We start from the raw sequence: 22,147 nt of genomic DNA, 5'->3' as shown, positions 1-22,147 counted from the left end.
TCGATTTACTTGGCTGAGGAGTTATGTAAAATTATCCAATTGATATAGGCCAGGTATTCACAGCTCTTTATGCATCAGGGACTACACTGAAAGCTTTCCAAGAGTAGGTGGCTGTGACCTATAGCAAGCATGACAAAGACAGCACCTGGGCCTATTTGCAGTGTCCCTTAGGCAAGTTTTCTCCACAAACTCACCAACCTCCTCCAAGCTCCCTGCCCCCCATCCTAGTCACATTCCCTCTCCCCAGTCACCTGAAAGAACTGTCTTTGACCCCCTCCTGCATTGAAATGGAGAGTTTGCAGCAGTACAATGGCCTCCCGCTCTTCCACTTCCACTGCCGAGTGCCATCCGTGCTGCTTCTGCATCTGTCACCTCCTACATCTCTAGCTAGTCTGAGCGGTACAAAGCACCTAGAACCTCAGAAAATGACTTTCCGAAGCTTTCCAACCTCAGCTCTATACGTCACAGAAAATAGTACGTTTGCCATCTTTAACAGTGTTATTTTTAAAACCTCTCTGCTCTTCCTCTCATTCTTTTCTTTTTATGTTGTTTCTAATTCTTGTTTCTTGGTTATTCTTTTCAAGAAGGGAGAAGAAGTGGGTTGAAAACCAACTAGAAGATACTGGAGAAGGAAAGGAGACCCACTAGAGGAGGGTACAAGAGGAAGACGATCAGTATTAGTTTTGGAACAAGGCTGCTGCTTCTAGATAGAAATGATTTGTTTGGTGTAGGAGTGTGTAGCTGCAATCACGGAGCCACCAAGTGGCCAGAATCTTAACATTGTGCTTCCTAGCTCTGGCAGCCAGCTCTCCTGTCCTTCTGTCACTCACAGCTCTAGTGCCTTCATATGAAGGCTGCTCAGAAATAAGTTGAAGAAGTACAGGCAATTGTTATGGGTTGAAATATGTTGAAGTCCTAACCCCCAATATCTCAGAATACGACCTTATTTAGAAATAGGGTCACTGCAGATGTAATTAGTTAAGATGAGCTCATACTGGATTAGGGTGGACCTGTAATCCAATATGACTGGCATTCTTATTAAAAGGGGAAATTTGTGTATGAACACACACAGACACGAAGAATATCACATGAAGTTTGGAGTTTCGCTGTTATAAGCCAAGGAACTATCAGAAGCCAGAAGAGAGGCTTGGAACAATCCTTCCCTGTGCCTTTAGAGGAATTAAGGTCCTGCTCACACCTTGATCTCAGACTGCCAGTTTCAAGAACCATGAGACAATAGATTTTTGTTGTTTAAACCACTCAGTCTGTGGTAATTTGTTAAAAGACAGGCCAAGCAAACTAATACAACAATGTAGCAATGATGGAGCTGTCCTGCTCTTGACTAGAATCTCCCTGGAGGGGTGCAGCTTTGATGCGGCTAAGAAATGTGCACCATCCAATCCAAACACCTAGAATGGAACCCATGTGTATTGATAATAGACATATACATGTAAGGACACAAATGAAAACACACTGCAACAATTTCTAAGAAACTCCATGAAAATAATAATTGCTGAGGCTACTTGTTATGGTTATCATAACCAAATGATAAAAACCTGTGGTCACTCTTGGGCTTCTTAAATGTCAGCAGATCTGTATCTCTACCTACCAGGGCAATTCCAGGAGCTGAGCACTCCTGGTCACCTCCTTCTATAATTCGGCTCAACCAACATTTATTAATATGACTATGTAACAAGAATTCTAAGCAATGGCAGTTGAATAAAGCATCAGACACAATCCTAGTCCTTAGGCAGCTTATTGTATAGTAACTGATAAGGCAGATTTCTGGAAGAATCTTTCATCTATGAACCTATAGGGCATTCTGTCCATTTACACCCAGGAATGTTCAAGACTCTTAGTACAGGTGATGGGAACACAACTCAAGCTGGCTTAAACAAACACACAAATAAAACCCTGTGTTTTTTGAGGGTGAAAATATGACTTAGTCAGTGTATTAGTCAGGGTTCTCCAGAGAAACAGAATCAACAGAAGACAGAGGAAATGAGAGAGAAAAGGTAGGGGAAGGGTGGAGGAAGGGAAGGAGAGACAGACAGAGAGAAGAGATTTCTTTAAGGACTTTGCTCACGTGATTGTGAGGGTAATTTTTAGGGCAGGCTGGCAGGCTGGAAAATGAGGTAAAAGTTGATGTTGTCTTCAGTCTGAACTCTGCAGGGCAGCAGTCTGGAAACTCAAGCAGTGTTTCTATGTTGTAGTCTTGAGGAGAATTCCTTCTTGGGAAATCTATCTTTGTTCTTAAGGCTTTCAGCTGATTGGATGAGGCCTACCTACATTATGGAGGGTAGTCTGCTTTACCCAAAGTCTGGTGATTTAAATGTTAATCACATCTAAAAAATACATTCACATAAATGCCTAGACTGGTGTCTGACTAAACAACTGGGCACCGCAGCTTAGGCAAGATGACACATAAAGTTAACCACCACAGGCAGAGTAGAATCCATGGAGTGCCCCAAAGTTACCAGGAACCCACCCCTCCCTGTCTTCCTTAGTGAAGGCTTTGACTGGCTCATCTCCCAGTTCATGCCCTGCTGAATCAATCACTGTGGCTGAGGGAATGCAATGCCCTGACTAGGGTCGAGAATGGGGAGAGAGGCTGTTGTGTTTCAGAAGGGATGCTGAGAAGGCATCAGGAGCTGTTTAACTAGAAAGATCTCACCAACCAAAGGGTATGGGGTAGGGGAGTGTGGTTTTGAAGGAAAATGAAACATTCTGGGCACAGTCCTTGGGTACTTAAAGATGGGAAGGAGAAGGGAGAGAGAAGAGACCCTTTGGGAGACACGAAGTGTTCTTGCTGGAATGTCCTCTACGCTCCTGCCACTGGAGGTGGGCCGTTATATCAGTGGTCACACCACAGACCACATGCAACGAATAGCCTTATATCACATTAGCTTGATCTACACTACCTTTGAATCTCATGAAATCTTCCTTTGAGGAAAATTTAGTTTTTCTCATTGATTTAAAGTCAGTAATTTCTGTTCCTCTGAGCACAGAATTGCTTTTAATTATAAATGCATGACATTTAAAATTATTTAAATACAAATATTTTTACACCAAGGGGTGTGGAATGCAGGGTGTGGGATGTGGGGATGGAAGCAATGAATTTTTTCCTGTGCAGAAACCCTGCTGGAAAAATATTTTCCCTTAGTCACCGTTCCGAAAATCATCCCTCTCAGGGATGCTTGTTATTTAAAATTAAATGGAATTGGCATTTAGAGATTTTTGAATAATTTAGCTGGACTTGTTTCAGTGATTACATAATGTTTGCAAATGGGTCAAGGTCCCAGTCACATCGGGGAATTAATAAACGTATCTGTTTATGTGGCCATTATTCATCTGCCTCCCCCCACCCTCATCTGCTTCCACCACCAATGGCTGCTACCCCTACTCCTCTCCACACTGGACGCTCCTTGAGGACAAAAACTACCTTTATTTATCTCACTCCCGGTGTGGTCTCTGACATATGGAGTTTACTGCATCAGTGTGTGTTGAGTTGCACTAAACATTGGTATTCAGGGAGCCTGGGCTCTTAGGAAGGTAGAGAGTTCTGTGGATTCTCAGTGAACAAAGCTCCTTTAGAACAAAAGTCAACAACATTATAACAATGACAGCTCTACAAATTTCTACATGCACAGCTGCAACTGTTGGCAGCTGCGTACGACAAAAATCTTACATGCAGCTAATGTCTGTCAAATATTGGAAACCAACTGTAGGCAAAATCTGAAGTATGTTTTCTATACCCTCACTCTTCACCTTTAAAAAAAAATTTCTCTTTTTAAACAACTCTCCCAACCATCCTTCTCTTTTCCATGTTCAAATCTCCCCTACCCTCTTCATTCCCTCCTCCTATCGAAATAGGAAAGGACCTCACTTTAATCATTTTTACTTGTAAATTAATCAACTGATTATAATTTGGAATTAATGAATTTCATTTGAATTTTTTCTCTATTATAAAATGAAAGAATGTGTTACACTCTGAAAGGAAAGCCAGGTATGAATAAGCAGATGGCGACAGTCCTCCTGTCCATCTACAGGTGCCTCCTTTCTTCTCTCCCTTTCTTTCTGCTTTCCTTCTTGGGGAAAGGGTGGGCACAGACAGGGTTACTCTGAAGACCAATCCTAGCAGTACACTGATTTTCTTTTTTTCAATAAATTTATTTATTTAATTTTGGGCTGTGTTGGGTCTTCGTTGCTGCATGCAGGCTTTCTCTAGTTGTGGCGAGCGGGGGCTACACTTCGTTGCGGAGCATGGGCTTCTCATTGCGGTGGCTTCACTTGCTGCGGAGCATGGGCTCTAGGCGCATGGGCTTCAGTAGTCGTGGCACATGGGCTCAGTAGCTGTGGCTCGCGGGCTCTAGAGCACAGGCTCAGTAGTTGTGGCACACGGGCTTAGTTGCTCTGTGGCATGTGGGATCTTCCCAGACCAGGGCTCGAACCCGTGTCCCCTGCATTGGCAGGCAGATTCTTAACCACTGCACCACCAGGGAAGTCCCCAGTACACTGATTTTAATTCTTTGAGGGTGACTAGAGGGAATCAAATAGAAAAGGTGGTTATGGTCTTTTTCTACCTCAAACACCTACTTCCGGGACCTGAACAGGGCCATGGATGATGACGATCCGTTTCTCTACAGAGGGTAAGTCCACCTTGTACCCTAGCCACTTTAGGCAGATAGTCCCTTCCATGGACTCTTTTTCTTTCTTTTGAACACAGGACAGTCCCCTCTCCCAAATTTAACCCTACTCCTTCCATCCATGAACTTTAACAAAAACTACCACGGGCCAACTCAGTTGGACCTGCATTGTTAGGAGTTTGCAAACTTTATTGCTAATCTGAATACAATCCTGCAAGATAGGTTAATATTGTTTCCATTTTACATTTGAGAGTCCCAGAAGCTAGGAAACATCCCAAGATCACAGCACTAAGTGGCCAAGTCTAGAAGCTTGAGTCTTGCAGCTCCAAAGCCCATGTCTGCTCCCAGATGTGTTTTAATGTCATCTGGCAGTCTGGCATTCATTTTTAAAAAACTGACGGTATTTTTATTCTGCTGCCTCCCTAACCTGACATCTTGGATCACAGCCTCATGCCTCCTATGTTATTTCTGCCCTCACTTGAATGTCTCTGGGGTACTTCACATTCCACCTGATCAAAACTGAATTCAAAACTGCTCCTATGTTCCCAGTCTTCAATTCAATCAACTCAGATGCTTAAACTAGAAACCTAGGACCCTTGACTTTTCCCTTTTTCTCACTCTTTTTAAAAAACTGGTCACCAAGTCCTACAGATTCTTTCCCCCACAAACACATACACATATACACATACAGTGTAGACCTACTCCTGGACTCTCATTTTTCATTTTGTAAGAGTTCTAACTGTTCTCTCTTTCAAACCTCCATGTTGCCATCAAAATACGTTTTTTTCTAAAATATGTATTTGGTCAGAATTCCTTAGCCTGGTATAGATGGCCCTGTCTCCCTCCCATCCCTATTCCCTATCACAACCCTGACTTCTTGGCCCATTCCCAAACTACTATGTCCTTTGAATCCATGCTTTCACATCTGCTGAACTTTCATCTTCTTTTTCCATGTGGCCACCCCTATTCACACACCAACCCCAAGTTCAAATGTCATTCCTATACACCCACCAAACCCAAGTTCAAATGCTGTAAAGCCCTCCCTAACTTCTCTGGGATACTTGGTCCTCTTGCACTTCTACAGCTGCCGATACATACCTTGATGATAAGAACACATACCTTTGTACTTGGGATGTCTGCTGACAGTGTACCTCTTGCCCCCACTAGAAGGAGAACTCTATCTGGGCAGAGATCTAGTATCATCTGTGCTTGGAATGCAGGTATCTCGCACCGTTTCTGGCGTGTAATAGATCCTCAGTATATATCGTTGGGCTGGGCTTAACTGAGGTGTATCTGAGGAATGAGGGGCTCACAGCACCTACCTTCCAGACTGAGAATGTGATTTAAATACCTACTCACAATTAAGCTGAGGCCTGAGTAAAATAAGCAAGATTTCAACATTTGTCTTTTCTGTCTGCGACCTCACCTTTTTTTGGTTCCCTTTTCCTACCAGTAACAGCCTCTATTCCCATGTTTTAAAAAAACTTTTCTTTTTTTTTTGGCTGCGTTGGGTCTTCGTTGCTGCACGCGGTCTTTCCCTAGTTGCGGCGAGCGGGGGCTACTCTTCATTGCGGTGCGCGGGCTTCTTGTTGCGGTGGCTTCTCTTGTTGCGGAGCACGGGCTCTAGGCGCGCGGGCTTCAGTAGTTGTGGCGAGTGGGCTCCGTAGTTATGGCTCACGGGCTCTAGAGCGCAGGTTCAGTAGTCGTGGCACACGGGCTTAGTTGCTCTGCAGCATATGGGATCTTCCCGGACCAGGGATCGAATCCGTGTCCCCTGCATTGGCAGGCGGATTCTTAACCACTGTGCCACCAGGGAAGTTCCTCTCTTCCCATTTTAGATTCCCAGTGACCTCATACATTTTTTGCTCTGTCCCTTTCCCCAAATCAGGAAGGATCTAGAATCATCACATGTATACCAACGGCAACTCCCAGCTCTGCTACACACTAGCTGGGATCCTGGGCAAGCTCTTAACCTGCCTGAAATTGGTTCCTCATTTACAACATGGAGATGATAGTACCTGCCTCCTATGGTTGCCACAGAGATGCAGTAAGAAATTCTAAGTATTAGCACAATCCCAGACACATAATAATAGCTCAATTAATGTTAAATGAAAAACTGTCTTATTTACACTGATATGCTAGTCCTTCCTAATGCATTTACTTCAAAAAATGCTATTCAATTGTGGGATGAATTATCTCTAATTAAAGAAACCTACTTGTTCAACTATATCTACTGGTAACTTCCTTAGTGTCTTTCTTCAGACCTCAGGAAGAAAGACTGGATCCCAGCACTGGGGAGTTGGATTTCCCACCTCTGTGATAAGGGCAGCAGTATAAGGGTCTACACATGAAGCGCTTCCAGAGTTTAGAGGAGGGTACCTGGCACAGCCTAGCGAGGGGTGCTGAGGGCTCAAAGAAGTGGTCCACTGGGGCTGACATCAGTCAGATGGGGGCAATCTTGTTAGAGGAAACAGGAGCAAAGGGACAGAGTCAGACAGGGTTTGATGGGAGAGGATACATGACAAGTCATTTGGTTCAGCTGTACCTTGGGTATGTGTAGGAGGGGGTGAGCTGGAAAGATGAGTCTAGAAAGATAAGCAAGTGGCCAAATCCTCAGCAGTAATAGCAAGTGGGTGGGGAAGGTGTGGGTTGGCGTTCTTCTAGCCCAGTAAATCTCTACTGTGTTTTGCATACTGGAATCACTGGGAGCTTTTAAAAATACCAAAACCCGGGTCCCTAGACAATTACATATAAATCAGTACGGGGGTACTGAAGCATCATTTTTTTTTAAAGCTCCCAAAGTGATTCTAGTGTGCAGCCAGAATTGAGAACTGCTGTATAATCTGGCCCCTGAAATCACACCAACCCAAATTTGTGGCATTAAGCACACTCACATGATCGTGCAACCATCTTCATCACCATCCATCTCCAGAGTTTTTCATTATCTCCAAGTGAAACTCTATGTCCACTAAACACTAATTCCCCATTCCTCACCACAGTGAGGCTGAGATGGACTTTCAGAGATGTTCTTTGTTGGGGGTGAAGGGAATGGCCTTTGATTTTGACCAGTCATTGGACACAAGGGTGCTTCAAGAAGGGGCTGTGACTGAGGGCGAGGCAGCTCTCTTCAGCCCAAGCAGTTCTAAAGAAGGCAGACAGCTGAAGGCTGTCGGCTACCAGCACTTCTGGCATTTGGAGAAATAAAGCCTTCATGCCTATAAGGAGACCTGAGTGACACACCGCATCAACTACCACATCGCAAAGAGGTCTCCTCTTGCTTGCTCTGGCCTCGTGGTGCTGGGGTGCCACTGGCATTTTACTATAATTTAGAGAGGAATCTAAGGTATCCAGGAATCCCCAGCCTATTCTCTCTAGGCCCACCCCATCCCTTCCCTTCTTTACTCTCTACTTTGCCATCTCTGGTCCTTCTCTTCCTCACCCACAACATAGAAACATTACTGTTGCCCTTCTGTTGAAGACTGCAGTTTAAGTCATGGCCCAGAGTTCCTGCCACCTCAAGCCTTTCATTGCCCAAGACACAATGAGCAGGAATGGGAGCAGAAAGCACTTGCCCAAATCCTGGAATATGGGTAGATGGGGCAGAGGGATGCTGGGATAAAATACTTAGGCACGGAGAATACCAGGCCAGGAGCATGGACTCAGGTACTGAGGGGCAGATACTGAATCAAATAAGTAGGTACGTGATGAGAAAGTTAGGACCAAAGAGTATGATAGTTAAATTGTACTTGGCATTAGGGACATAAACATTGACCTTAGTTTTGCGTGTTGAAGAAATGGCAAAATGAGAAGAAGAAAAATACAAAGTTAGTATTTATGTCTAATTATTATGCAGAGCAATAATTCAGTGTATAGTAAAATGTGTTAAAACTTAAATGTGTTAAAATCAAATCCTATCGCAAGTTGCACCTGAACAGTAAACTCTTACATACAAATAAAGGACTTCATAAACTGTAAGATAACACATAGATACGTATCTTGGAGATCTTCTCACCACCTCAAAACATCAGAAGAAATGTTCACTGCGGTGCATCCTCTTTGGGGTTGAAGGAAACTGTACTTTTGGATCCCTCCTGCAGCCCCCTTGGCTCTCACAGATGCAGAACCCATGTGCTGAGTTCCTAATTCTAAACTCTGAGACTTGTTTCTCAGACACATTTCTCCTTAATCATCTTACCTGTGCACTGTAAATACATTTTGTGACTTTTTTCCTAAAAATAGTTTCTAGACTATTTGAATAATTTGATTTATGAACATTTCAATTCCTAGCCCTAAGGTAACCCACTCCACTTCAGTTTTAATTAATGTCCACTACCCTAGGGTCTTCCCAAGGCCTTTATGTCATCTGAAGTGAGACTCCACTTGGAGGCTCAGTAATCTTTTCTTTTTTTTTTCCTGAGAAGTACTCCTGAGAAGGTATTATTTACTTGGAAATTGTTTAGGGTAATCCAGATGGAGGAACAAAAGGTGGATTTTATACTCTTCCTTTCCCTTTCTAGTCCTGTGGTTCTAAGGGTACCACAATTTCCCCCCAGCTCCACCCCACCCATCCTATCCCCACTCTCACCCAAAACTAAATTACCCCTATCAGAGAGATTGGGAAAATACACTAATGATTGAAAAACATTTCACCTGCACAGTATTTCCATTTGGCCCCTATTTAATTTCTGAGTGTCATTTCCATTTCTTGTTCTGACACTATCTGTACTCTCTGTATCAGAGTAAGAGAGCATAACGTTTCTCTGGGGAAATTTACTCAGAATAAACCTCCAAATGCAAATTCTCTGAAAAAAACAACAGGATCATATATTAAAAAAAATAAGTTTTGATATTTCCTTTAGGCCAGAGTCTCTTTTCTCTTAGGACAGCCATGTGGGAACTGAATGATTTCTCTGCTTGCAGTACAGTCTTCTCTATCCTCATCACCATGATTACCGCTAATAAGTTTTTAGTCTACATTTTTTATGATTCAGTCTTGGAAATGGTTCTTAGAGCTTCATGATCATTTCCTTAATTGTTTCCGTTTTTCAGGCTTTTACGAGGACATTAGCTTTGTCCTTTCTTTTAACTGCCTGAAAATCAGGACTTAAATTTTATTATCAAGTAGCTGAATGGAAAATCCCTCTCCTGGGATTCTTAGTGAGGCCACACGAGAAGCCTCCGAAGGACATGATGTCTCATCGTAGAGCTAAGTCAGAGCCTAAGACCTGAGCTTGTTCTCCACTTTGCTCACAACTTAGTGTGACAACTCATCAAGGCTTTAGCAAAAATAGTCCTGCCTTTCCACTGTTTTGCCTCACTGTTTACTTAGTGTGACCCAAAGTACAAATCAAATCTCATCTCCTCTTGTCTATCAGTTCTTCACCCTTGGCCAGCTGTTCTAGGTTGTTCCTTAGTTCTTACCATCAGTTTTCAGCAGTTCTTGGACTCTCCAAGCAGGCATGGAGCACTACAAACATATTTCTCATAGGGATCGGTGGTACTTCATGAGAAACACCCAAACTCCTTCACTGAGACCTGAAAAAGGTATAGTACTGTTGTGAGTTTTCATGTATCCCAACCCCTTTTTCTTCCATCATTCCTTCTTCCTTCCCCTCCACCAAACCGAAGTTATTAGATAGGGGTAAATGATGTCAGCCTTATGCAGAAGAAATAATTCCCAATTACCTAACTTCTAACTTACTCTGTGATTGGGTTGTAGTTTCATCTGAAAGCAAAGGAAGATTCTCTGTTCTTTTAAAGTTCTTTTTATCCTGACAATCCTTGCCTAAAATTTTGGGAGTTGGCAGAATGGAAATACGCATAACACAACATCGTAAATCAACTATAATCCAATAAAATAACAAATAAATAAAATAAAATGCATGAGAATGCCAAAAAAAAGAATGGAAATAAGCAAAGAATAATCTCTCTTCTATCAGAGGTAGCGAAGCTGGCTCTCAATTCAAAGAGCAGAACTGGTCTTGCTATTAAGACTTAGAGTACTACACATTTGTTACTTGGCTCTGAAAGCACATGATGTGGACTTTAAAGATTTTTTTTTAATGTTATGGTTTGCTTTTCAGATTATAATTGCCGTACATAAATAATGCAAGGCTAAGCAAAGTCAAACCTGGGGTGCGTGCAGGGTCAGTTCCAGACACACGAGACATGCAGTGTTTCTATTCTGCCATTTAAGGGAGAGGTTCATGGGGCAGCCAAAGGCAGTACTTATTGTCCCTAGACACTACACAGAGCAAAAGGCAAAGTGCTAAAAGTTGAGAGTGAGAGATGAATACTGGCCACTAGGGAAAATGGCAGTCTAATTGCAATAGGAAGTTGGAAAATTGAGAATAGCAGTTAGAGAATAGAACCAAAGCCATTCAATTAATTCTGCCATAGTGTGTCTTCCCTGGCTGGGATTGTTTTTACCTGGGTGGCCAGTCCTGCACTGGCTCTTTGACTTCCGCCTCTTAAAGGTACCACTTAGCACCTGGTAGTTCTTATACATTAAACTGATGAGGCTGTATCATCATCATCTTTATCATTGTCACAATCACCATCAAATCAGCAATTCTTTTTCCAGGATGTGGAGCAAGTCCTAATTTGCCAGGTCCCCTGAGAACTAAAATTTAAGTTGGATTTGATAATGTCTTGTCTTCTTAGCAGTCTGTTGAGATGGTTTTCTGGAGTTGACACCTTTACTGACTTCCTGCAGCTTATTTTATATATCATCCATAGAATATGTGCTATTGAAATTTGTGTACAAATATACTGCATCCTACAAGCATAAGGAGAGTATGGAGAGAAGCTATTATATTTACCTGCCACAATCAGTTGTTTGCTCTCATGTGGTGGGAGATAAGGAATAATGCTTGGGGGATAGAAAAAGAGAAATACAGAAAAGTTCCTTCTGCAACATGCAGCCTTTTCCAGAAAAAAAATAAATAATCTGGCTCTAGTGGGCATATTGTTTCCATATCTTATTACAACATTGAAAAGGACATAAAGTACCAAATGAACTTTTAGATATCATTAGTTTGAACAATTCAGCCCTGCCCATCAATGGCATTTAAAGAGAGCTACACAGGGAACTTCCTGAACCTGATAAAGGTCATCTATAGAAAGTCCACAACTTAGATCATACATGATAGTGAAAGACCAGATGCTTTCCCCCTAAGATTAGGAAACAGACAAGGATATCCATTCTTGCCACTTCTGTTCAATACTGTACTAGAGGCTCTAGACAGGGAAACTAGGCAAGAAAAAGAAATAGAAGGCATCTAAATTGGAAAGAAAAAAGTTAAATTATCTCTAGTTGTAGATGACATGCTTTTGTATATAGAAAATCCTCAAGAATTTACTAAAAAAATGCTAGAACTAACAAACAACGTCTAAGGTTGCAGGATACAAGATCAATATACAAATGTCAGTATATTTCTATACGCTAGCAATGAACAAGGTGAAAGCGAAACTAAGAAAACAATTTCACTTACAGTAACATCAAAAAGAATAAAAATAGGAATAAATTGAGCAAAATAAATAAAAGATTTGCACACTGAAAACTCTTAAAACATCACTGGAAGAAATTAAAGAAGATCTAAATAAATGGAAATGACACCCCAGGTTCATGGATTGGAAGACTTAATATTGTTAAAGTAGTGGTACTCCTTAAATTGCTCTACAGATTCGATATAATACATATCAAAATTTCAGCTGGCTTTTTTGAAGAAATTTTCTCACACTTCCCCATTTCAGACCTTACTACAAAGTTATGGCAATCAAGACAGGGTGGTAGTGGCATAAGGATGGACATTCAGATCAACCGAACAGAACTGAGAATCCAAAAACAAACCCTCATATTTATGGTCAACTGATCTTCTACAAGGAGGCTAACCAAGACAATTCACGGGAACAACTAGATATCTATACACAAAAGAATGAAGTTGGATTCTGACCTTGCATCATATAAAATAATTACCTCAAAGTGAGTCAGACCTAAATGTAAATGTTAAAATTACAAAACTCTTAGAAGAAAATATAGGAAGAAATCTTTGTGACCTTGGATTAGGAATGGTTTCTTAAATATGACACCAAAAGCACAAGCAACAACAAAAGAAGGTAAATTGGACATCATCAAAATTAAAAATTTTGTGCTTCATTTTAAGAAAATGAAAAGACAACACACAGAATGGGACAAAATATTTGTAAGTCACTTATCTGTTAAGGGACTTGTACCAGAATATACAAAGAATTCTTAAAATTTAACAATAAAAAAGAAATAACCCAATTAAAAATAGGCAAAGGACTTAGATATTTCTTCAAAGAAGATATATAAATGACCAACAAATGCATGAAAAGATGCTCAATGTTATTAGTCATTAAGGAAATGCAAATCAAAATCATAATGAGAAACCACTTTATACCCTCCAAGATGGCTATAAGCAAAAATTTGGACAATAACAAGTGCCAACAAGGATGTGGACAAATTTCAACCCTTATTATTTGTTGGTGGGAATGTAAAATGATGCAGTCACTTTGAAAGGTAGTTTTAGTTCCTCAAAAAGTTAAACATAGAGTTACCATATAATCTAGCAATTCTAGTTAAAAATATCGATATATGTTCACACAAAAACTTGTACACTAATATTCATAATAGCATTATTCATAATAGCTAAAAAGTGTAAATAACCTAAATGTCCTGATGAATGGATAACAATATGTGGCATATCCATAAATGGAATATTATTTGGCCATAAAAAGGAATGCATATGAATGAACCTTGAAAGCATTATTCTGGGTGAAAGAAGTCAGATGCTGAAGGCCACTTATTGTATGATTCCATTTACATAAAATGTCCAATGTAGGCAAATCCATAGAGACAGAAAGTTGATTAGTAGTTGTTGGGGGAGGGGCACTGGGGAGTGACTGTTAATGGGTATGGGGTTTCTTTGGGGGCTGATGAAAATATTGTGGAATTTTGGCTGATAATTGTACAACTCTGTGAATATACTAAAAACACTGAATTGCACACTTTGAAAGAGTAAATTTTTTGGTAGGTGCATTACATCTCAATAAACCTATTGTAAGAAAGAAGGAAAAAGAAAGAAAGAGAAGGGAAGGATGGAAGGAGGGAAGGGAGGGAGGGAGGGGGAGGAAGAAAAACAAAGAGGGCTGTATAGAAACTCATCTGTGATGGTTAGGTCACCATCATCCCTGACAGCTTCAATGCTGTCAGGTATTTGGATTTATTAGCTTGTATTTAGTTGTGCTTTTTTTTACATTGAGGCTTCAGTCCAAGTCATCCAACCAAATAGATTCTCAAACATGTGTTTCCAACATATCGGAGTCCATGGCCAAATGATCCAGATTCAGCTAGGAAATCACGACCTAATTCATTATGTTATAGATTAACAGGTGGGGGTGGGGGGGGTGGGGCTCTAGAGAATAGGTTCCCTTTAGTGCCAGGTTAATAAAAATAATCAATTTAAAAGTTAGAATGAATAACAAATGGAATGAAACACACACAGATATTCAAACATATCTTGAGGAATCTTTTATATTACTGTATTAAGACTACATAAATATAAAAAAAGAGCTGTACCTGTATAATGATTTTGGGTGGTTTTGCAGCACCCTTCTTTTTTTTTTTTTTTTTTTTTGCGGTACGCAGGCCTCTCATTGTTGTGGCCTCTCCCATTGCGGAGCACAGGCTCTGGACGCGCAGACTCAGCGGCTATGGCCCACGGGCCCAGCCGCTCTGCGGCATGTGGGATCTTCCCGGACCGGGGCACGAACCCGTGTCCCCTGCATCAGCAGGCGGACTCTCAACCACTGCGCCACCAGGGAAGCCCAGCACCCTTCTTTTGAATTGCTCAGACTGCTTTATAGCATTTACTTGAACAATTGTCACAACATCCTTGTGGCTGGCAAGCATTGTGCTAACAGTGCAGTACAACTGCAGGTCAGACAACCAAGGGACACACAGTTATCACACAAGTCTAGAGCACAGGTAGGCGTGAAATCCAGATGGTCCATCTAATAATGCTTCATCCACATCTGACCGAAGTGGCATCTTCTTGGACTGATAACCTCTCTAACCAATGATGGTTTTGAGTTCTTATTACTCTGGATTTTCCAAGTGTATCTGCCATTTCCTAAACAGATGGTCAGTATCACACGACATGACTGTTTTTGATGGCACTAGAAATCACATGGCTAACACCTCCTGAAAAAACTGGATTAGATATTGAAAATTGGACTTTAGGGTTTTTTTTTTAATTTGATTTCCTGTTTCATTTCCAGAAAAGCATAGGAATATTGAAAGTCTATAATAGAAATAGATTAATGTCTACATTTGTTACATGGCATACAATTTGGAGATTTGAGAAGGACCTATAGGACAAGAAATGCTTCTTTTCGAGAGCAAAAATAGAGAGGCCAAGAGCACAGCCAGTTTCACTTATACAATATTTTAGGCCTCAGTTTCCTGTGTAAAATAAAAGTTTGGACTAACTGATCTCTTAGGTCCCATGCAGCTACTTGATTTGGTGATTATGCTATTTTCTCTGATCAACTCAAAGCTTAGGCAGGGATATGTGTGTAGGAACAGAATCCAACTTATTTACCAGTATATTCCCTATGCTTAGCACAGTGCCTGGAACATAGCATATGCTCAAAAAATATCTATCAGGGGAACAGCCCACCAGCTGCTCCCCTGATGTTACAGTTCACTTGTTATTGAACAAAATAAACACACATCTACAGTATTTTGTTTTATAAGATTTTCTTTGACTGTGAAGCACTACAGTTGAAGTTAAATTGATCATAACAACCCCTCCCAGGAATATATCTGTTGTATTGCTAATGTGCTTTTATTTTCCCAGATTTCTTTCATTCCTAATCACTCTGACCATTCACAAAGGATATTAAGCTTTGAAGATTTCCAAACTCCTCTGGCGAGGGAATTTCTGCAACTGTTCATATGTTTCTCACTACATTTTAAAAGGTTATGTATACCTGCAGTATTTTTGGCATTTTAACAAATAATAACATGTTCATGTTACATCAATACTTACTTCATTGTTTTTCCTTTACAAGTTCTTTTAAAAAAATTTCAACATCTTCCCTGGTTTTATTTCCTTCATCTCCATTAGTTACCAGTGCTGACTCTATTCTTTTTGTTGCCAATATTCCTCCAGAAAACTTAGAAGAGATGACCTATTTGTCTTTGAGTTTTTCTTCCAAGATGCTCCACCAAAGAATAGAAACTCCTTACAGAATGCATAAGCTTTAGGGGCATCTGGCTCTGTCTTTAACTTGACAAAAATAAAATAATAAAGTTATGTGTTTCCTTCACACATTTAAAAGCCAGAAATAGATTTAGACGTACATTTTTCAATCCGCGTGCCAACCTAACAAGCCGAGCGAAACAGGCTGCGGCGCGGAGGGCCGCCTCCGCGCGCCCCTGCCAAGCTCTTCCTCTCCACCCCTCCCCGCCCCCCCAGGGCCCAGCCTCCCGTAGCCCAGCCGCGAGCCCACCAGCTGCTCCCCTGGCAGCTGCACACTCGCCTCTGGGGCTGTTCCTGGGCGTCATTAAAATCAGAGCATCACGGCATGACTTTGGACTAGCTCCTTTGACACCACTGAATTTCTGCAGATTCTTTACTCTTCACACTTAGCCATCGGGAATGGACTGGGGGAGGCACTGGGCCCAGCTGACTGTCAGCTCTGACATCCTGGGCATGGTTGGTCAGTCTCCTCTGAAAGCAGAGGTCCAAAGATGTGTTCTAGGCCCCCAGGGAAATGGGCCTGATGGTGGGAGGCCCATCTGTTCACTACTTTTTCACCCTTCAAGGAAGGAAACCTCCCAGGCTTCTGAGAATTTAGAGCCCAACAGTGTAACGTGATTTTAACTAGCGATATATACGATGCACATTTTTCCTTAGAAAATATAAAATCAGTTCTGTAATGCCTGTAACTTCAGTCTCTGTTATCACACAAATTATTGAGTGAAGAGTATCCCCCTGGCCTGAGCTGGGCAGATCAGTCTTTCTCACTGGAGTCTGAAATTGAGACAAAAATGCTCATTTCAGTCTGTCCTGGTTTCTCCAACAGAAAAGATGAGAGATGGGGAGCTGTGGATCAGCAGTGCTTGGGGCTATGCGCCCTGAGAAAGTAAAAACACCTGCAGAAAAAGAGGAAAGAAATCTACAGAGAGAAAAGCAGAGAGGAGAAAGAGAGCATGCTTCCCTGCTTCCTGCAGGCTTCCTGACTCTTGGTTCTAGTCCCCCAGGAGACAGAGCTGCCTCCACCCTTGGCCTGAAGTTCGCTTCTCTTCTGTGCAACGTTAAAAAGTCTTTTCTAAAACATTGACTCCACAAGTTATATGACAACAAAGCACAATCGTAGTCCTTTTATCAAGTTCAATTATCCAAACTCTCAAGAACTTTAGAACACAGAAGTAATCCTACAATATATCCAAATAGTAAAATATATGTTTTCGGTCCAGAATGATACAGAGCATCACTTGCAGCTGCACATAACCCTGCCAACTATCCTTCCTCAAAAAGACAGTAATTCACCATATATACATATATATATATATATATATATATATATATATATATATATATATATATATATATATATTGGGCAGCTGCTATAGGCTCTATTCCAGGTCAAATACTGAAGGTTTAAAAACCATTAAGACACAGCCCCTGCCTCCTAGGAGCTCTCTATCTAGTGGAAGTTAAATAAGAAGAGTGTACCATATTTCCCTAATGTACACTGGTGAAAGGATTCAATCTCCTTTAACACTGCTCTCAATGAAAATCTCCGTGTTAAGAAATTATACTACTACTTTGCAGATTTTATTTGTTTCATATTTCAAGAAGCCAAGCACGAGCCTCAGCTACAAAAATCTCAACAATTTTTAAGGTTTGACAAACTAAAATTCTTTCAAAGGTGTTGGATGAGTGTTGCAGAGTTCTAGATGAGGAAGAAACAGTATCTTCCAAGATGCTTACATGTCCAGCCAGATGAAGCAGATTACACACGATTTAACTTCCCTCCTCTGGTTGTGTAGAACCACCAACTTTGATATGATCATGTTGAATTTTGAACCAGGCTATCTATGTTGACAGTACAGCAAAGTCCTTTTCGTCAAGGTAACAAACCTTATTTAGACACTGTCAGAGACCAGTTATAATATCAAGTCATTTTAAGAGATTAAAGTATAGAAATCTTTATATTAATATTTTTGCCACTTTTATATTTATTATGGGTCAAAGTTCATGCTGTATTTTTAAGTTAATTTTGTGTTTAGAATAGGACTCATAAAAGTAACATCTATCTGATTATAAATTAACACATATTTAATGCAGAATATTTGCATAACATAGACCAATATTTTCTGGCCTAACTCAGAAAGCCATTTTATTGCTATAGTCATATCTTTATTTTTTTATTTATTTATTTTTTTGCGGTACGTGGGCCTCTCACTGTTGTGGCCTCTCCCGTTGCGGAGCACAGGCTCCGGACGCGCAGGCTCAGCGGCCATGGCTCATGGGCCTAGCCGCTCTGCGGCATGTGGGATCTTCCCGGACCGGGGCACGAACCCGTGTCCCCTGCATCGGCAGGTGGCCTCTCAACCACTGCGCCACCAGGGAAGCCCCATATCTTTATTTTTATAATAAATTTCTTAGACTTTACTTGCCCTATCAGCAGAAAGTCTAACATAGACTCTCCTCAAACTGTCTAAAGACCTCAGGGGTTTAGTCCAAAGGACAAGTGTGAGTTGTGTTTCCAATGCCAGGTCTAGAGGGAAAGATCTAGGTCCTTTCATCAGTACATAGTCCATTCTGTGAAAATGCCTTTGCTGGTTTTGGCCCCTGCGCAGCTATGGTAGGGCCCTGACCTGTGGATCTGCAGTTACAGCTCTCTTCAAGTCCTTCACATACTCAGCAATAGTTACCATTTTCCCCTAATGCACAGCATTGGGCCAGGGTGGCTGGGTCCCAAGGAACTTCCAGCTTAGCCATGTGCTATGCTTCCTCCAAGAATGCCTAGGCTCTTATGTTTATGACAGGACACCTAAGTCTGCCCATTCCTAAAGATAATTTTATTTCAGGGCCTCATTACTGTTCTCCGTTAATGGGCTTTAGCCAGGCAATCCTGATAAATCTCAAAAAGAGCAAAACACAGTATTTGTCCCTGCCTTTCCAGATGGTCAGAGCTCCATATGCAAATTGTCCAGCTATTTCAACAAAAATCAATTTTGTGGTCACTGTAATATATGGTAATATATGGTCACTGTAGAATATGTTGACTATACAGAATATTACAAAGAAAAAAATTGAAATTACCCGTAATCTCAACCATAGGTAACCACTGCTAATGTTGTATAGAAGGATTCTTGTCCTGACTTAACTTATTAACACCCTCTGTGTCACTCTCCCATACCCACCCTTGACACGGAGTGAGCATGCCCTACACTTTACTTCTCTGTCCATTGTATTTCCTTTTCCTGGAATGCTTTCCTCACTGTTTTCACCTGCTGACATGTACTTCTTTCAAGGCCCAGATTGAATGCCACTTCTCAAAGGCATTTTGATCTCATGCTAGACTGACTGACTAGCCACAATCTGCACATCTCTAAAGGCACTTATATTATGCTCTGGTATTGTTCTTATTTTTTCAGTAGTCTCAACTCTCCAATTAAATTGCAACCTTGAGAGTAACTCTTGAGAGTAAGAATTTTCTTTCACTCAACTTTTCATCGTCCATATCAACTGGTGCAATGCCTTCCTTGTAAATAGTAGGTACTCAGCAAATATTTGTTGAAAAATATATGTATGTACCAGCAATAGAAGGATGACATATCAATTTAGTTAGCCCAGTCAAATACTTTAACTTTATTAAGATCAAAATGATATGTATTAAATGCCTATTACATGTAAGACACCAGATATTTACTATTTCAAAATTTTCTTAAATTTATTTTGAAAAAGTCCAGATGTGAAAAATTTAAAGAATAATATAATAAGTACTCATACATGTACCATCCATATTGAAAAATAAAACATTACTAATGTAATTAAAGCCCTGTGAACTCCATCTGAATACATTTTTTTTCCCTCTCCACCACCTTGAGCCAAATGCTGAACTTGGGGATTACTCTTTCCAAGCATTTATTTATACTTTAACCATGTTACACATATATTTACAATGTCTGTTTACTGAATTATTTATAAGTATTCAATTCTGAAAGACTTGTCCTCTGAAAACTATAAGACACTGATGAAAGAAATTGAAGAAGACAAAAACAAATGGAAAGATATACCATGCTTATGAATTAGAAGAATTAATATTGTTAAAATGACCATACTACCCAAGACAATCTACAGATTCAATGCAATCTCTACCAAAATACTCATGACATTTTTCACAGAGCTAGAACAAATAATTCTAAAATTTGTATTGGAACCGTAAAAGACCCAGAATAGCCAAAGCAATCTTGGGAAAGAAGAACAAAACTGGAGGTATCAAGCATCCTAAAACTATACTACAAAGCTATGGTAATCAAAACAGTATGGTACTGGCACAAAAACAGACACAGATCAATGGAACAGAATAGAGAGCCCAGAAATGAACCCACACTTATATGGTCAATTAATCTATGACAAAGGAGGCAAGAATATACAATGGGGAAGACAGCCTTTTTGATAAATGGTGCTGGGAAAACTGGACAGCTACATGCAAAAGGATCAAACTGTACTACTTTCTCACATCATATATAACAATAAATTCAAAATGGATTAAAGACTTAAATATAAGACCTGAAACCATAAAACTCCCAGAAGAAAATATAGGCAGTATGCTCTTTGACATCAGTCTTAGCAATATTTTTTGGATCTCCTTAGGCAAGGGAAATAAAACCAAAAATAAACAAATATGACCATATCAAATTAAAATGCTTTTGCACAGCAAAGGAAACCACCAACAAAACAAAAAGGCAGCCCACTGAATAGGACAAGATAATTGCAAACAATATATCCAGTAAGGGGATACTATGTAAAATAAATAGCTCATATAACTCAACATCAAAAAAACAAGCACCAGACTGGGCAAAGAATCTGAGTTGACATTTTTCCAAAGAAGACATACAGATGGCCAACAGTCACATGAAAAGATGCTCAACATCACTAATGATGAGGGAAATGCAAAAAACCACAATGAGATACTACCTCACACCTGTCAAAATGGCTATTATGAAAAAGGCAACAAATAACAAGCATTGATGAAGATGTGGAGAAAAGGGAACCCTTGTGTGCTGCTGGTGGGCTTGTAAACTGGTGCAGCCACTGTGGAACACAGTAAGGAGGTGCCTCAAAAAATTAAACATAGAACTACCACACAATCCAGCAACTCCACTGGGCATTTACCCAAAGAAAACAAAAATACTAATTCTATAAGAAATATACACACTAATGTTCATAGTGGCATTATTTAAAACAGTCAAGATATGGAAGCAACCTAAGTATCCATTGACAGTTGAATACATAAAGATGTGGTATATATATATAATGGAATACTACTTAGCCATAAAAAATGAAATCATTTGTGACAACATGGATGGATCTAGAGGGTATCATGCTAAGTGAAATGCGTCAGACAAAGATAAATACCATATGATCTCACTTTTACGTGTAATCTAAAAAACAAAACAAACAAAACAAAATGAAAACAGATTCATAGATACAGAGAACAAACAGGTTGTTGCCAGAAGGGAGAGGGGTGGGAATGGGCAATATAGGTGAAGGGGATTAAGCAGTAACAGCTTCTGGTTATAAAATAAATAAGTAACAGAGATGTAATATACAGCATAAGGAGTATGGTCAATAATACTGTAATAACTTCATATGAAGACAGATGGTTACTAGACTTATCAAGGTGATCATTTTGTAATGTACGCAAATGTCAAATCACTATGTAGTACATCTAAAACTACCATGATATTATATGTTAACTATATTTCAATTAACAAAGAATATTCAATTCTGCTTTAAAAAATAAGAGAAATGAATACATAGGGAGAAAAGTGAAACTAGAATTAAAGCAAATAGCTTATGAGACAGGCAAATTTTGTAAAATACGTAAGATAAGTCAGTAACTTTTTTTTTTTTAGTCAGTAACTTCTGAGACATGTTAGACATAGATAAAGTAGAGTATTTGAATAATGAACTATAATGAACATAATTAGAAATGGATGGAAAGACCAAGAAATACCTAATAGTCATGATACACTAGACATATATGAGGCCATGAATCATCAAATACTCATGACACACTGAAGATACAGGAGGCACACGAGGCATTCACTATTTACGAGCTCTTAGTTCGGCTGACCATTGGCTCCTCACGTCCTCTGCACAACTAATGCAAAATAAAATCCATAACTGCTCATCAGGCTAATTACAATACAGCTATCAGACAGATGCACT

General features: G+C 40.2%; 1 protein-coding gene across 4 annotated transcripts in view; it reads right to left on the bottom strand.

Moving 5' to 3' along the window:
• The window catches only part of NEMP2 (nuclear envelope integral membrane protein 2), a 400,823-nt gene that overhangs the window by 108,010 nt on the left and 270,666 nt on the right, over nucleotides 1-22,147 (bottom strand). For all 4 annotated transcript variants that reach the window (XM_073807478.1, XM_073807479.1, XM_073807480.1 and 1 more), the window contains one exon: nucleotides 10,068-10,181. The gene's annotated coding sequence lies outside the window, so the exon portion shown is untranslated. The remainder of the gene's footprint in view (nucleotides 1-10,067; nucleotides 10,182-22,147) is intronic.

The sequence above is a fragment of the Tursiops truncatus genome, chromosome 7 (genome assembly GCF_011762595.2).
Source record: "Tursiops truncatus isolate mTurTru1 chromosome 7, mTurTru1.mat.Y, whole genome shotgun sequence".
Lineage (NCBI taxonomy): Eukaryota > Metazoa > Chordata > Mammalia > Artiodactyla > Delphinidae > Tursiops > Tursiops truncatus.
This window is presented reverse-complemented; position numbering and strand designations above follow the sequence as displayed.